The sequence below is a fragment of the Pezoporus occidentalis genome, unplaced genomic scaffold, assembly GCF_034315485.1.
Source record: "Pezoporus occidentalis ecotype Australia unplaced genomic scaffold, CSIRO_AGI_Poc_V1 ctg39, whole genome shotgun sequence".
Lineage (NCBI taxonomy): Eukaryota > Metazoa > Chordata > Aves > Psittaciformes > Psittacidae > Pezoporus > Pezoporus occidentalis.
The window spans coordinates 8,248,332-8,266,667 of record NW_026915713.1 but is presented as its reverse complement, the minus strand read 5'-3'; the positions used below and the strand labels follow the sequence as shown (position 1 = coordinate 8,266,667).

The following is an 18,336-nucleotide window of genomic DNA, read 5'->3' as shown; positions in this document are numbered from 1 at the left end:
TAATGGATCTCCATCAGCCTGTCTTGAAAGAATAAAGACATGTAGTGGCCTAAATATTTCTCATTAAAGGATGTAAATGGAACAGCATGCCAAGAGAGACTAATACCCTAATATTGCAGAATTAACAGAAAGGGACAGAATGGACAAAACCTCCTAAGTGTCATGCACAATCAACAAATACCATAGCAAGATGAGGACTTTCCTAAACTGATGATTCACTCTAGTTACTGCTAACTACACCCAGCACCCAATAGGCACTGGTGCATTGATGCAACTACTAGCTTTAATCATACTGTACCATAACTAGGTGTAAGGTCCCCCTGAAGAAAAGGCAAGCTTTTAACTTTTTATATGTAGCTAAAGAGGACAAGAAATGACCTGAAATCCTGTTTCCAAAGTGTGCAGTTGCAGTTTCTTGCCACACAGTCATCTTTCTAGCTAGCATCTTAACTGCATGAATGAGAAGGTTTGTTAACCAGGGAATAAAGTAGTTAACATTTCAGATCACATTTAGGATCCATGCACATAGCTAACTAATAATTTTCTAAGGAATCCAAAAGGTCTCATGCTATTTCTATTTTTAGCACAACACAAAATCTACACTAAAAAATGCAGTTCGATAGAAAAAAAGGCAAAACTTATGTCAGCAAATCAGTACAGTCTTAAAGGCTGTTACAGGACCAGATACTGCATTGTAAGACTAGAAAGGCAAAATCCTCAGCACTCAGCACAGCATTCAAAATCCTAGCAGACTGAGATAGTAGATTTTATATTTCTCACTACTGCTGTTGCATGACATGATTGAGGATGCACACCAGCCTCAAGGCTTTTCAAGCTTCTGCCAGAGGGAAAGTTTCAAAGCAGACTTCTCCCGGTCTCATAATACTAAATGGGCTGGCCAGAAATGACATTTACAGAGTTGAATCTTTTCTTACTTTCTCTTCCGTAAGAACAATATGACTTGCTATCTTACATATATTTCTCTGGGTGGGCGGAGAACAAGTATAAAGGTCACAAGGACAAAACGTTATTTATTAGAAGGCTGTATAAACCTCTGTTAGCTCTGAGATTTTCAGGGTGATACCTTCAGTATGAACACAAACTTCTCATGAATTTAAGCTCACTAAATATTGCCATCGATGATTTCCCTGATAACATGTCTTGGGAAGAGCTGACTCTTCCAGACCAGTGGAGGCTGTGTGGGATCCCTCAGAACCCATAAATGCTGTTCACCACTGCTAGCAGGGCTCCTGCAGGACATTGAAGAGTGCTCCCTATCAAAGCTTTCCACCTCGGCTGATGGAGAGTAACAGGTCAAGCAGGAATCTCCCTCACCACTGAGCAATGGCCTTCAAGATCCACCCATCTTACGTTTAATTTTGAAATGGGAACTGTGCTACAGCACTGCAGGCATTCTCAAAACATGCACTAATGCATGATCTTCACACTAGTTTCAGTTCTTGTTTTTTTTGGATTGTGTCCCAGGCTTCCTTTTATTTTTGAGCTTAGCAAACTGATTCATATAAATAACTCAGTGTCCAAAAATATTCAGCTTTGGTAATCTGCAGTGAAATCTCTCCTCTTCTTCATGCTCCTTTATATGCAGTTTCATTATGTTCATGCCAGATGAGCATTTAAGCAAGAGGGAGACACAGCAGGAGGTGAAGGACCAGAGCAGTGTGACACTTGTGCCTAGAGATCTGTACCAAACTCTTACTGAAAAGATAACTTGCCTGCACGCAGAGGATTTAGTACCCAACATGACGTTTCACAAAAGGCAGAGAGAAATCTCCTAAACAAATCCCATAATAATTAAGTCTTTTTGATACCACAGCATCCTATATCACACACATGCATTCTGTCCTCCATTTAGTTTCAGCAATCTCTGCTGTACTTGGCTGATAAAATAGTCTCCCAAATGATTGTATCTCTAAAATCTATTAAATCCATGAAGTATTGATGAGGCAGAATTAATTTCAAGATAATTACATTAACCACCTCCCTCCCCCTGCATTTCATAAAAGAAATACTAGAAGTAAAGCATCAGTGTGGTTGTACCACAAAAATACAACACACTCAGGTCAGTCCACACACCTTAAACTCTACACATAGATGTATTTATCACTACAACACATATTCATTTAGTAAGTCTTGTCCACAGAAATGGCCTTATCTGATGCCCAGAAGTCATGCTCTCTATTCTTTGTAATCTCACGTATGATCCTTCTCTTCTGGTTTGCATCATGCAAACCAGGCACCACATAAGAGCCCTGCCTCTCTCTGCAGTGCTCCTCACTCCTTGTGCTGCAGAGCTCATTAGCTGCAGGTTGAGAACATTACCCACTAAGACCCTGTTGCTGCCTGATTATAAACTTGGCACAAACAAACACAAGTTTGGCAACACTCTCTATGCTGGATGTTTGCTGGGAGGTGTTTTTTGTCCTTGCTTTGTTGCCATTTTGGATTTTTGGCATGATGTCAGCCAAAATTTTCCAAGTTAATTCTGAAACAAGTTATGGGAAACTGGAGCGATGTGCTCATGTTAAAAGCTTCTGGCCACCCCTTGAACAGCACAAGAAGTTTTGTGCTGTGATTGCAATTTGGACCATAAAGTTGCACGGTGTCAAGGCAAAATCTTTGTTTTGATCTCTGCAGAAAACTCCCAAACATGACTAAATTACTAACCTCAGAAAAAATAAATCTCTATTTATTTGCATGAGCTTGCTAAGGAAGTGATGCTTCCGAGCAACTAAGTTCCCAGGACATTGCACTTTCGACACCTCAGGATCCTACTACCAGCTGGGTGGAACCTACCTGCTCCAAGCTGCATTTACATTTTAGTATTGAATGATCAGAGCTGGACGCGAAACCAGATGCAAGGCTGTTCCGTACTAAATCTGAACTACTTATGGGTTAGATGGCCCTGCAGTGTATCACATACATAGAATCATGTTTTTATTCAGTTCTCTACAGGGGAGAAAGAGGAACAGAAGGTATGAAAACGTGCCAGTGTGATGGAACTGGAGATTTTGTGTTGACTACACCAACACACATGCAGAAAAGAGCAAAGCTGATGTAACATTCCCCAAACCAACATCTGAATATTCAAATTTAATGCTTTCCTTTCAAAAGCACACTTGGAGGGCTTCTTATCTAGATCTAAAACAAACCAACAAACTCAACCAATTCACCACTTGCAAAATCCTACCATGGATCTCCAAGCTGCTGTATCATCAGGATCTACTGCAAACATCTCTGCCACTAAGCCAGCTAAGAAAGCTGGGAGGTACAGCTACACATAGTGCTCTGCTCCATCTGCTGTCTTAACTGTCCTTCCTTATTTCTTCTCCCATGGCTATAGCAAGAGGGACATCTGATGGATGGCCCACAGACCAGCTCTCTTTTGCTGAGCAATTCAAACAATTGGATCACCTTAACCCCATGAAAAAAATAAAAAATAAAACCAAGAGCTGTATTAAATGGATTAACAGTGAAATGTAGGAAAACACTTGGGAAAATGACAGAGATGGCAAGGGGGCTGGATCTAGATGATCTTACAGTCCTTTCCAACCCTAACCATTCTGTGATTCTATGGAGACACGAAGATCTGTTCTGCAGGAGACTGGAACATAACCTCCTTGTGTAGGGTTATCTGATTTAATTAACTGAACACAAGTATAACACTGCTTCGCATCTCTTAAGAGAGCAGACCCAATCCAACTTAGTTGGGAGTGGAGACACACAGTTCTGGGCAAGGAACAGGCTGCATTCCTTAGCAATCTTATGGACCAGATATAACATTTACTACACCCAGTGGCACCAACATGCACATCTTTTGCACAGACTAGACCAGAAGAAAAGAAACAGACTAAAACTGAAGGAATTACAAGCATAGCATAGCAAATCTTGGTAAATCCCATAATTATTTAAAAATGCTCAAATATTTCCACACACTTTCCTTCCTAAGGATGCACGATAATCTTCAGCCCATAGGAAGAGATAACAGAGATATGCAGCAGAACATTATGAGGCACATCAGCACCCAAGTTAATGACTTTGGAAAATGAAAAGCCACAAGAAACAGGACCAAAAAGCACCAGGTCAGCCCTAACTGCAGAGAACAGCTAATGATTCTGGCAAAACCTTTTCTGCATCTTACATGGCAGAATACAGGTAACAAAGCAAAAGTAACAGCAGGTTAATTTTGCAATGAAAGCCCACATTGTAAGCTCTCTGCAGATAATATATAGTTGCTCTGTAATATTTTATGTCAGGAACTTGACAAGTGTGAAGGATCACCAAGAAAAATTCAGTAACATTTTTGGTAGACATCAAGGATGTAAATAATTGTATGATAAAAATCAGACACCTAGGAATGGACAAGGCATCACAATCTTTCTAAATGTAAACATATTTAATGTGCATAGACTGAAAATAAATTTTATATACTTTCTTAAAATCAAAGCAGGCATTTGCCTGTTTTTTCTTTGTTTGTTTAAAATGAAGAGAGAAAAAAAAATCTGACCGTCCTTAATGAAAAAAAAACAAACAACCCAACCCAACCCCCTGAAATAAAATACCAGATTCGTGTTTTAGGAGCTGAAATCCAAATCTTCCGTGATATATTCGAGCAACCAGAAATCGCTGAAACCACTGTTTAAGATGTGCAGTTGCTTCTGAACTACAGAGGAGTCTGCAGATAGAAGCACAGCATCTCAGATTTCAGCTGAAACATCGAAAGGCTCCATTTGGGGAATCATCCCTGCCTAAATTTAGATTGAAAGAGCAGTGGACTTCCAGGCCCCAAGATATACATTCAGCTTCAAGACTTGTGTTTGAACCATTCACAGCTTTCCTGGGAAGAGAAACCTGTGGGAAGAGGACAAGCACACAGTGGCACACCTGGCGCAGAAAGATGCAGGCCAGGTTTACAATACAGCAGACTCTCTATTCACTTCACAGTTTGATCTGCCACTGATCTTGATGGCTGTGACCACCTACAGGGTCTAGATGGACAGTGAAAGAACACCATATTGTTCATCAAAAGCCATGCTTGGGAATAGAAAAAACTCTTATGAAAGGCAAGAGCTTTAAGGGGATTCTGGACTGGCAAAGAGCAGTCTGACTAGGGGAAAAAAAATAAAACACATCACACTAAGGTCTTCTCTCCTACATCAGCCATGCTTCTTGGGACCTCTTGAGGTCGTGTAAGTATTTGATGTGAAAGGATGTCCGTTTCATGACAGCTTGCCAAACGCTATGCTCAACTGAAGACAGGTCAAACCTGTAGTGGCACGCAAATATCTGCTCTGACATCAGCAAAGCTGCTTTACACAAATCTCATTCAAAAGATGTCTCTTCTCACATTGCTTAGAAAGATATCAGCTTAGCTGAGCGAGTTTTAAATTCAGCCAAGGTGTCCCTCCCAGCATTCAAGTATACTTCCCTAATCAGCTCCTAAATCCATTATGAATTTTTGATCTGGAGGCTGCATGACCTTTTCTAAGACTCTGATACAAGACGAATAAATAACTGCTGAGCCTCAGAGCTCAGCTGCCATGTCAAGACAAATTCAAAACGTTCTCTTGATGTCCAGTCCTTCTTGGAAGCAGTGGGTTAGGGACAGAGACTGGGCAAAACGGGTTCCTTGTCTTATATTTTTTGTATTTATTTTTAAACTGCCTGGGAATGTGGAATGCCATAGGCAAATCTACAGCAGGGTCAGAGATATTACAGAAGGGAAACTCAAGGTTCTTGATTATTCTGTCTCAAACAGTCTGAAGTGGGAAGAGGGGAAGGAACAGCTGTGAAAACAAGCAAAATTTGCAGTCTGTTTACATATTATAATGCCTCCAGGAAAACAATATTAAATTCTGGGGCAAAATCCTGGAGCATGGAGTGGTACAAATACAGTTCCAGACTGGCTTGAGGAATTTCCAGGATGTTTACAATTCAGCACTGAGAAGTGTCTCTTCTTTGGCTTATGTATCTAGGCAAGTCAGGAAAACAGGTCATTTTCACAAACATCAGTTTGTCAGCCAACCTTTTCACAAGTTTTGAGATTCAACTAAGAGAAGCAGCCATGTTCTTCAAGTCTGAACCTGGGTTAAGAAACATAGAATCATAAAATAGTTAGGGTTGGAAAGGACCTTAAGATCAACATCACCCAAGAAGAACCTCTGTGAACCAGACTGGGGTTTTGCTTGGTTTCCCCCCCACTTCCTCTCCCCACTAACAAGTCTACCTCATCTGTGTGACACCACATTTCCTTGGAGTCACAAGAAGCTGCTTCTCCAATTTTGGGGTCTTCTCTAAGGCTCCTCTCACAGGCAGGGAAGATGCAAAGTCTGCACTGACTGATAATAAGCAATAACAAGGGACAAGGAAGAATTTTTTCATTCTGAGGATGGTCAGACATGGGAACAGGTGCCCAGAGAAGCCATAGAACTTCTAGCCAGTTGAATTTTGAAAATCAAGGCTCTTGATTTCTTCCTTGGTGCTACATGGCATCACTACTTCTGAATTATGACTCTACTCCTTAACCTGTGAGCACGATAATTTTGTCACACCTCACACAAAGATCAGCCAATCTGTAAGGACAACTTTTAGGAGCAAAGTATTGTTACTACCACCAAAAAGAAAACTAGATACATATCCTATCCTCTTTTGCATTAACAGAAATCAGTACAAAACCTTATGGACTAATGAGCTTGTGCTCTTGTCTGTGGCTTATTTTTGGCCCTGTAACTAAATTCTAGTTAAATAATTGCTGTTCATATTTCCCAATATATGGATATAGGTGCAGGCTTACAAAATGCACAACTGTGAGGAAAGCCAAGCTGAAGGGAGAAAACTGCTTAAAGGAATGAGCTGCAGCTGGATCCACCATTGTACCATTGCCCAGGACTTTTAGTGCATTTGGTCCACCTCTGCATAAAATTCTCATCTTGGCTATCTTATCTCTAAGAGTATGCGTTCTGCAGAAGGCTAAGTGATCTACATGTAAACATCTGCTAGCTAATCCAGATTTTTGTGTACAATGTAACAACATCTGGTTTTTTAAATGGCAGAAAAGAACAAGTGCTCCCACAGAGCTGATCTTTGATTTTCAGTTTTCTACCCTGCAGGCTATCCAGCTCTGAGGTCTTCTGCCAGTGGAGAATAAGCCAGTTTCCATCGGCAATCTGCCCACGCTGCCTGTAGAAATAATACCAGTCCAATACCCTTCCTGACCAAGGGAAAGAAGTGAAACAAACTTCTGCTGGCTTTGTTTTCCCAAGGGTGACAATGATGGATTGGCATTAGCCGGAACTGTATGTATTGACAGTTTCCTAGGGGGAAAAGCAAGATGAGCTTACAAACTGCTCCAGGTTTGCTGCTTTTTTGCACGTTGGAAGAGTTTTCTCTGGGTTACTGTGCTCTAGTTGGGGCATGTCACTAATTAGCTCACTTTCTTCTCTGCCTCCTTTTCCTCAGAGTAGTGCAGCTCAGCAGCACAGACGCATCACAGACAACGTGCCGCATGCCCATAGGACTGCAGGACCCAAAGTCTGTAGGAAACTCGTGCCTCTGGAAGTGGTGTATACAGAACAGCCAGAGAAGCAGCAAAGCTTGTCTTTGTGGGATGGAACAGGAAAACTGGTACAACGCACAGCAGCATTTAACTGCATTAACTACTACTATCAGGCATAAGCAAATCATCATAGCCCCATGTGGCAAGTGTGCCACTCTGACATTCTGGGATTGGATGGAAAGATTTCAGCATGATTGGACACCCTCACCACTTTGCATGGTATGTGCTTCTTCTACATTATTTTTGCTCCTGATTTATTATACCACTGGCATGCTTTTTTCTTCCCCTTGTTTTTAAATCAGGCCTTTGTGTTTCTTCTCCAGGTTTTAGCACACTCTTGAGCAGATTATAACAGCTACAAACACAATGAGCAGATGCCACAGGAGCAAATGAAACTACATTCCTAGCCCTGAGGCCTAGCATGCTGTTTTCTGTCAATGCTTCTCATGCTGCGAGTCTCCACAGAAGAGAAAGAAAACCACATACAATCAACTATGTCTCTGTACTTCCCGTCAGCTAAAAAAATTTAAACTGAAAAAATCTAAACCAATGTTTCTGAAATTCTAATTGAAAACCAAAATTGATCAAGACAGCACCACTTACCAGAATTTCCCCCCAAAGACAGCAAGCTTACATTCACCACATTTCCTCAAAAATGGCTCGAAAATGTGCCCTGTAAGACAAGAGAGAAAGGGAAAGAAAAAATTAGTGACTGGAACACCACAAATTATGTTACATTTCTTTCTCATTCTGCTAGCATTTACCACCAAACTTTCACAATTTCTTCTGTTTTAGGAAAGGAGGTAACTGGATATGAACCTTCACAACTGATTACTGAATTCCACCAGTATTATACAGAATGTTAAAATAATTGCAGTTCTCCCTCAGACTGCTCAGACACATCACTGTCACTAACACGAGAGCTATTCGGACTTCAGCGAGGCGAAGTCAACAACGTGAAATGCAAAGAAGCATACAGCAAGTGTGCCAATTATATTAGATCTGGCCCTAAAAAAATTGCTCAACCCAATATCTCTTAGTGAGTTTGCTTTAGCAAAGTGTTTTTGAAATATGATGCATCTAAGGCTCTCACAGCCCCCTTGTATGCAAACTGCACAAAGAAATAAATAAAGGGTTGTGCCACACTACATTTTTAGACTATATTAATTACTTGGCGCTCTCAAGAAGAACAAAGAGAGAGGAGAAGTCTACACAAAATCCAGTTTGACACACACTAGTGCCACTTTGTAGAAGACGGAGAGCAGAAGTGACAAATGCCACCATTTTGCCAACCTTGAGTAAATTTCACATGACAGCCACTCCTTATTCTTCCTTGAGGCAAAATCTTTGAGAGAACAACTCATGGAGCACAGACTAACAATGATGTCAAAGTGTTTGGTTTGTAAACACCTAGAAGACAGGAGCTGTGATTCTGCTAGTGTTCAGGTTCGGGAGCATTAACTGCACACACGTTTCAGTGCCCAAGTGTCCACTCCAGTGAAACTGCTTTAAACTCCCATTCTCCCCATAGCTTCCCCATACCTTATGAGAGAGGTGTCTGTGAATTATTGATGGATGAATAAATTTACAGCTATACGCAGACTACTTGAAACCCTGTACTTTTAATTGTGGAAACCTGCCTCAGCTGCAGAAGCCACAGACCTTTGCACTAGCACTTCTCCTGAAGGTTGCTGTAGGCATCCACAGGAAAGGAAGGGGGAATGGCTTCTTAGGTCAAATTGCTTTTACTGGTCATCGTTACATGAAAAGTAGCTAAGAAAATAAAATTTCTATTAAGGAATAACCAAATAAATCTTCTATAAAACACAGGAACTGTATCACTCTTTTCTAAATCCTGATTAGCTACCAGATGTCTGATCTCATAAGGCTTAGGCTTCATTTTGGGTGGAGGGCTCAGGGTGGGAAGAGAAGGAAAAGAAAAAGCATCATTACAAATCAGATGAGGCTGTTGCCAAAGCATCTTTGCTTGCTTTGTTTAGTGGTTGAGAAAAAAACTGGCCATATCAAGGAATAAAGAAAGAAAACCCCAACACCCCTTCCTCCCCCAACACCTTTCGTACGGCTTGGCAGAGTTTCTGAAAACACTGAAAAAAAGATTGGTCTTAACTGCTTTGCTCAAACTCAGGGAAGGTGGTTATTATTCCAGTGCCATCCATTTCCCTCCCTAGCTGCCAGGCATTTGGCCTAGAAAGAAAAAAATCGACTCAAGAAACTCTGCTTCTGCCTCTGAACTAATTGGATAACATCTGCATGCAGAAAAGTTAGCAGCTTAAGAGACAAACCAGATCCGAAACAATCCAATAGCACCTCGACTCTGGATTAGCTCATTATTTTCTTCTACACCAAGAGACTGATTTAATAATTTCCCCAGAGAAGTGATAAATAAGTGAAACTCTGTACTCCATACTGCTGGTCCCATGAATACTTGAAAGACAGGGGTGGGCACCGCTGCCAAAAAGGGCTGAGCTCCCCCTGGCACTGATGTGGAGCTTCTGGATGCAGCCCCAGCAGCACTCCCTTCCTCCTTCACCCCAGTACAAATTCGTGTGCAGGAACTGGGACAAAAACTAACTGTTGGTTTGGGTTTTTTATAAAAACAAAACAACAAAAAACCCACAAAACCCCCCTCAAAAACCAAACTAGGGAAAGAAGGAGAAAAGGATGGAAAGGCAAATGTAGGATTTGGGAATGGCAGGTCTGATTAGTGTTTATCTGGCTGCAGTGCTAGTTTCAACCAACAGAAAAACTGTACTGTTATGGTACTGGATTCTAAGCAGCTGTCTTTATACATGCTAAAGGAGTCCAGTCCAAGCTGTTCACTGAGACCATGTATGACAAAAACAAGCAAGAAGGCTAAGTAAAGAATTGGCTAGTTAAATTTGAGACAGAGAGACAATTTACTACACCTCCAGCCTTGCAAGAACTTTTGAACTTTGAGAGTGGCAGACGAAAAGCTTTTTGTTTGATTTTAGAAGATGATGCAAAACGTGCTCTGTCTCTCTGGCTACAAAGGAGATGAGGTATTTTGAGGTAGAGCAGGGCAGGGAGGGAGGTGGGAAGGGAACATTTTTTTGCTGAATAATTGGGGGTGAGGGCTGGACCTGCCTTGCAGAGGAAACCAAAGATTATTCCCTCTTTCTTTGTATTCTGCCAGGGGTCTGTGCAGAACTCGGTTTTATCCTTAATGATTTTCATTCTGCCTAAGCATGTAGGAGGAATATTCACTTTTCTTGAAAGCTTTGGATAATGTTACTTATGTCTAAATTCTGACCAACACTTTTCAGAAAAGTTTTGCTAACTTTGCAGATTACAGCATAGGAGGTGCAAAATCAATGAATACAAGCTTTGAGTCACACCAATTTTGGCTTCTTTGTAATCAGTATAATAAATAGAAGAGGTGACAAAAAGTTTGTCTGACCAAAATTACTACTGAAGAGGGCTTGCTTTCCCAAGCTACTGTGTTTGGGAAAAATGAAAACCCAGAAGTAGCCACCTGACTACTCAGTGAAAGGTGCCCTTCTTTTGGATAAGTCTGTTTGCATAAGTAGTTCTTTTAACAGAAGGAATTTATCATAAAAGGTTTAGATTTGCTTTAGCTAGGAAGAGTGGGTTATAAGTGTCCAAAGGTATAACCCAATATCCAACAGGCTGCTGGCACCATCTGAATGACATAGAGTAAGCATTTAGGTTTATTTGTTACTCCAGCCAGGGGAAGAGTGGTAAAGGGAGAGCAGAGGTTTCAGGCTAAGGAAAAGTGTTGAGAATAAGAACCTTTTCCAAAAAAAAAACCCCATACTGAACTCCCCCTCTGCTTACCATCAGAATAAGGCTGTTTTAAAGTATAATCAATTGAACAGTATTAGATTTAAGAGCATCAGCTTCCCATAAGTAGCTGCAACTATTGATCCCATCACCCCAAACAGTGACACACACGTCACTGCCAATACAGAAGAGGTGTCCAAACAAAAGCTGTCCAAGCATCTCCTCCTACATGGTAAGACATGGTAAAATACTTAGCTCACCAACAGACATGCAAAGTTGCTCTGAATCTCCGAGAGACTTAATTTGAAACTTTAAAGAAAAACAAAACAGTCTTGGGAGATAAGCAGTATCCTTTCCAACCCTAACTATTCTATGATTCTATTAACTTTTCCTGTAAGCAGCACAAGCTTCAACAAATTGGAGGTTTTTACCAAAACAACATACATTCTCCCCAGTGTTGCATGTATACCAGCAGTATTTTTATGTAGCCTTGTGTAAAAATTACTTTCTTTTTGTAAAGAAATAAGTATTTTGTGAAACAGAATGTGGTGAGTAGCACAACCACGCATCATTTGTGTGTTTGGTTTCATGATATCACATGCTTCATAAGACAATCCCTGTTTTTTCTCATCAGCTTCCAGATTTCTGTTAGTTCATATTGAGATCAGAATTAAGTTTATTACTACTGGCAAAAGAGAAATCACTGACAACAGATACAGTTACTACTGTTTTTCTCAAGCTTGCACTCCCAAATCCGTTAACACCCACCAACTTCCAGGATCTTTGGATCAAGTCTGCCATGAACAATCCTAGATGTGAACCCACAAACCCCTTGATTATTCATTAAAGCAAAAATTGTTCAGTGACAATTTACCCACCATTTAAAACAGATGATAACATGATTCAAGGCATAAGAACAGCTACACAGAGGATTCTGGTCTGGTACATGTTGCAGTTGTTGCAGTTCATGAGAGGTTTACCCAGCTGGAAGAAGTGGCTGACTGAAGTCATAAGTGCTCTTAAATACTTTTCAACTGGTAGTAGATGCAATTGAGTTTATGACACTCAGACATAGAAGAAAATCTAGATAATGATAAGCATCTGTCAGTTTTCTATTACTAGCATGCCTCTGCTGCTGTTTTTTCAAACCTCAAGTAGAAGCAGGCATCCTGTTGCTTGGGCTGCTATTTTACTTGAAAAAAAAAAGATTTTTTACTTGAAAAAACAGAGAAGATTAAGGTTTTCAGGCTGGAGAACAGTTTACAAATAAATGTATCTGGATCAGGATGTGTAACCTGTAAAGGAGCTGGATACACTTTGTAATGAAAGTGTTGGTTAGTCAGCAGAGCAGGAGACTTCCTTGTTCATACGCTCTAATGCCATCTGCCTTATTTTGCAACACATCATATTACGTACGTTTTGGGTCATCATTCAGTCCAGAAAGTATTTTTCAGTAGTAGTTTACTATGGCCCTACAGTAACAGGGTTTTGAGTTACTTTTTTTAGACAGGGTAAAGACTATTACGCAGGAGGCTGCTGACACTAGTGCTAGAACAAATGCACAGAGGTGTGCATGATCAGTTTTGCCTAGGGTGCAGTGTTTTCCACCTATTCACACCACCATAAGATTTCTAATTCTACTAAAAAAAAACAACACCCCCCAAAACTTCAAACAACCACCAACAACAAAAAAACTCAAAACAACAAAACCCTCAAAACCTTCTAAAAGCAACATTGCACACACAAAAAAAAACCCAGCCTCCTGCGTGCTCACTTTATATGGCCAGTTTATAAAGGAACTGCACATCTTCACTTACATAAAGCAATCTTTTACTGTGCAATGCCAGATTACATATAAAGAGCCCTTATCCTGTGACCATCTGAAAGTTTTCCAACAATAAAACATTTAGTTTAAGGGAAACTTTTAGGCTTGCTCTTAGACAGAGACAGAAGACTCCCTGTTAGTCTGAAACTGTGAAGTGAGGGCCCCAGATAGGAGGCACATGATATGAAAAAGCCCAGTAATCAATGGGGTGGGAGAGAGCTGAGCAGCAGAAAGAGGGAGCTCCCGCAGGAAGCAGATCTTGCAATGAGTGCAGACACAACCCTGGACAACAGCTGAGATAAAAACTCAGCAACACCTTTAGAAGACTCAACTAACACTAAATGCTACTGTTCTGGTGGTTCATCCTCCCATGCAACAGCGCCAAAACTTGCAAAGATGACAGTGGCTACAGGGCAGGCATCCTGCATTTTTTAATGTGAAAGTCACTGGATTTCTTAAAAAGTTACTTGAAAGCTTCATGCAGTTGCAGGATGTAAATAAGGATAACTAGGTCCCTCCCTGAAAGGAGTCACAAAGAAGTAGATTAATGGTTTCAAACCAAGAATGTTTTGTCTTCACTATCAAACTTGTGGCTGTCTAAAAACATACCTTTCAAACTCCTGCCCTTTCCCTTTGGAGCAGGAGGAACTCAGATGAAAAGTCACTGTTGCAGTGACAAGTCCTAAGAAACAGGAAGCACAGCACAAAAACATGAGGAAAATCCTTCTTTGCTTGAACTTTTCATAAAGACAGAAGAAACCAAACCACAAATTGTGTTAAAGATCATAAACTGAACACTTTAATCTCCTCACAGACAGGATCTATTGACTTATCCTTAGCACACATGCTGCTGCCAGCTGGTCCCCGTGTCCTGTGTTTCCTGCAGCATCCAGCCCTGCCAAAGCATATTGCTTGCTCTCCTTCTCCCTGAGATGCTTCACTCCTGCAGGCAGGTTTAGCTCCTTGATATTGCCAGCTCAGTATCGGTGATATTAGTACCTTTTTCCTCTCTCAACTTTCAAGCAAGACAAACTAGACTAAATCTTCCTTATATTCAAAACTAAATCTTCACAGCTAAAGCTTGCCTTTTCCAGACATCAACTTGCTTTGTAACACAGCAGAGAGCTGAAACCATAAAGCAGCTGGGACCTGAAAACATCAAGGCAACTTGTAACCAAGCACTCTTGCATGGAAAGTACCAATACAGGCAGAATGTGCTGATGTGTACACTTAACAGGAGCAAATGCAAAGAGATAGAATATACCAAAAGCATTAAGTAACACTTGGTGGGACAGCCAGTGGTTATGGTGAGTAAGTGGAACACAACACTGTGAGGGTACAAGGTATAGAAAGACAAACATAACGGCACGCATGACCCTTTGCTAAATCTTGCCTTTTGAAATTATTCTGAGAAGATCCCACTGCCTGGAAGAGAAGCAAGTGTGTATCTCTTTGCAAGTTGAAAGTCAGCCTGTGTCCTGCATACATCGTCTGCCCTGCTGGAACTGCCTGCCCCCATGTCAGGGCGTCATAGTCAGTCACGAGGCCTGAGCAATCAATGGGGGAACCTATTAGCAAGATCAATGCCAAGCATGCACTTAGACTGAGAACGTTACTCATGTATGAGGAGCATGTGATTGCAGCAACTTTAGTTCTCAAAACAGTAGAAAAATTACTTCATTAACTGGGGGAAGAGTGCTTGCATTTTGAGTTGCAGAAAAATGAGAAGTACTATGCCCTAAACTTCTTTTTTTTTTTTTTTTAATAAATGAAAGGAGTCTAAAAATAGTCCTAAGACCACACTGCACTCTCCAACCCTCTGAGCTGGCTCCTAGGAGGCTGAGAAGCCCTGGAACTGAGGGAGAGATGTGGTGGCTGGAGCCAGTGCTGCATCCCTCTCCTGCACCCTTCAGCCTGCACACCCTTACCTGCCTAATATCCCAGTGGCACCAGTAGAGTGCTTCTGTGGCCAGAAATAAGCACTCACGTCATTGTTAAAGATGAAAAAGCAAGGAGAAAAAAAGGCAAGCATAAGATTTTAGAAGCTTTTGTTTTAATAATTGATTTTGCAGTTTGTCTCAACGAAGAAAATGTTTTTCTCTGAAGATACAGGGTTGACCCTAAAGTACCTTTAGCAGAAACTGGCTAAACAGCGTAAGTACAAACACTCCACAGAAGCAGTTAAAGGCTATTTAGAACTGCAATTACATTGCAATGTAAATATAGAGGTTTATATACAAAAAAAATTGGTTTTATAAGCGATTTTACCCTCCCCCTTAAGAGAGAATTCTAGCTATGCAACAAACATTTTTGTGCTTAATCAGTATGCAAGGTTTTAATTAAGGATGCTATATCCATGATGTACAATGAACATATACAGTATACGCTAATATTGCAATACAACAGTACCATGATGTCAGCCAATCCCACTGTGCAAGAAATCATAAAAGACACACACATAGGAAGAAATGGTCTCAAGACCTGGCCAATTTATTTCTGGGCTTTAAAGGTTTAAAGAATTCAGCATATATCCTGTACTCTTAGGACAAACTGGGGGTAAAAAGGGACCTGTGTATTACTAAGAACGTCTTGTAGTTCAGTCAAATCACAGGTTTAGCTAACTTTGAGTATGTAAAATACTATTTTTATCTATTTACATGCAGTATTTTATTTACATGCAATAATTTAATGGATTAATCACTCCATATTTTGTGCATTTTGTTTTCCTAACTACTGTAATTCCAAAATTGTCTGTGAGTGAAACGAAAGCATGGCAGGGTCTGCAATCGTCCCCCACGAAGTTGGGGTTGGGGCGGGGCTGGGCTGGGGAGGAAGGCAAAAGCTGTCATTGCAGAACTACGCCACCTACATGTGGTCACGTTTCCTGATGTGAAATATTAAAATGTTGAAAAGGGGCTGAAATTCTGCAAGAGTGAGCTGTTTGTAAACCTATTTCTGTACCAAAGAGAGCCCATGAAGCAAAAAGTAAACAGTGTAAGAAAAGAACATAGCAACACGATTAAAACACAAATAATGAAAAAGCTGCACTGCAATTATTAACTACAAGGAACTGAAAATAAACTGTTTCCTTTTTGCCGTGTTCACTTTAATCTCCTGAGAGGCAGGAAGGGGGAAGACATGAGGAGGCAGCAGTTTCAGACTTGTGGAGCTTATCAAATCCCAGATCAGATGATTAGAGCAAAGCTAAGAAGCAAACATCCTCTCTCCCCACCTCCCTCCCTCCCCAGAAAGGAAGCACAGCCTTTAGGACCAATCTGCAATGTTTGTTTGTTGCTCTTTAAAGGATTACTCTAGAGAGCATTTTTCTTAAGTTGTTTTTATATCTTTTGGGGAGTTTCAAATTAAAGAAGAATACCGAAATGGAAGAACAGAAAAGGTAACATGCTGGTTTATTCTTTTAATAGTGAGACAAGGAAAGCAAATAAATAAGGTCCTTGGTTGTCATACAACACAAAGTGGAAGGGAATAAGAGTTTTAAATATGGGAAGCATCATTGCACAACCTAGGAAGAATCACAGAAGGGCTGAGGGTGGAGAAAAATGAATAAAAGAGGGCCATCTCTCATGCTACTTCATGGGTACTTATTTTTATGATTTGAATGATGAGATTTCATGTTGGTTAAGTTCTATATCCAGGAAAGAAAGAAAAAGAACAATCCCAAAATGTCAATGTATTTTGACAGTTTACTTTCTAGAAAAAGCCCTGCTCTCTAGTGCCTTCCAGAAAAGACTCTCCCGTAATGAAAACCAGGAAATTAAATTCTCAGGACAACACACACTAGAAGTACAAATGAAAAGATTTTGCAATGACGTAATGCTTCAGCCTCAAGTGTGGGATCAAGTCTTTATTCTTTCATGCTGCCCTCAAATACATCAGGGCTCCCCTTAGAAAATGAGTGTCCCAGCGTGAACCAGAATAAACAGAGGGTTCATGTAATTCCAGGATTGTACTACATTAATAGAAACCTCATTGCCATACACAAGCCATACTAAAGTATTTATTTTGCTGAAATATTCTATGGATTTAAAATGTCACTACTATTCAGTGAATGCCTGAACGGTGGAACTAATGAATCTGAATTTCCAGTTCGTTTGGGCTTGTGATGCTAAATTTACAACGTGGGTCCCTCCTGGGCTGCATCCTGACCCTCCTGGCTTCCCCACACCCTTGGTGGCCAGTACCTGGCCCCATTTGCTGGGCAAGCCTTGCTACAGTCACTGGCCAGCTGCTCTGGAAGTGCCCATGGCACCCTGCCCTTGTGGCCTGCATCTAGCCCATCTGGTTGCAGCAGCTGATGCATTGGAAAAAGGACCAGGAAGCCCGATGCTGCCCCTGAAGCCCCCTCCCTGGTTAGAGGCAGCCTGCAAAGTTCTGAAGAGGAGGACTGGTGCACAGACACACTGGGTTAACAGCCTAACCCCCACTTCCTCAGGAAACTAGGCTAAAAAATCTGTTTTTTCTCTTGCTGCACCTCCCCCCCCCCCAACTCTGCAGATGTATTAAAAAAAAAAAAAAAAAGAAAAGAGTAGCATAGACTAAGGCTTAAGGGCTGCACCATATCCCCCCAACAGCATCTGGATTACTGTCTCAGGCATGTTTCAGAAGTGTCATTGGCTTCCTGTTTAATATTCGTTTTTTATTGCTGCACAAAGTCAGCCTCCTCTCAAAGAGCAATACATTACTCTCACATCCTCCAAACTGATCCTTAATGAGGATATTCTGGTTTCTGGATATTCAGAGACCTTCTGTTGGTATCAGCAGCAGATCAGCATATGCCTGAATGCACAGCATGCAGAGAAGAAGTCAGCTCTCCCTATTAAAACAGAGCCACAGGATTAAAAGGGACCTTGAATGACCATCTAGGCTGCTTTCCTGCCCAAGGCAGGATCAACCACACTTAGGTTATTCCTTTTATTAGGCCACCTGACCTAGCTGAGGGAAAACAGATATGCTTTGGGGCTCTGACTCCCTTCCTAAGCCCGAAACCTCACCCCTGTGTTGCCCTGGTCCAGCCCTCAGCCATGCCAGTTGGTCTGATAAGAGATCCCTGCCTGCAAACCCTGCCTTCCTTGCATTGCCATGGTTACAACACAGGCATGTTGAGCCTATATTTAAAAGCCTGCAATGACAGGAG

General features: G+C 41.1%; 1 protein-coding gene across 3 annotated transcripts in view; it reads right to left on the bottom strand.

Moving 5' to 3' along the window:
- The window catches only part of FYN (FYN proto-oncogene, Src family tyrosine kinase), a 144,237-nt gene that overhangs the window by 73,957 nt on the left and 51,944 nt on the right, over positions 1-18,336 (bottom strand). For all 3 annotated transcript variants that reach the window (XM_062632500.1, XM_062632502.1, XM_062632501.1), the window contains exon 2: positions 8,177-8,246. The gene's annotated coding sequence lies outside the window, so the exon portion shown is untranslated. The remainder of the gene's footprint in view (positions 1-8,176; positions 8,247-18,336) is intronic.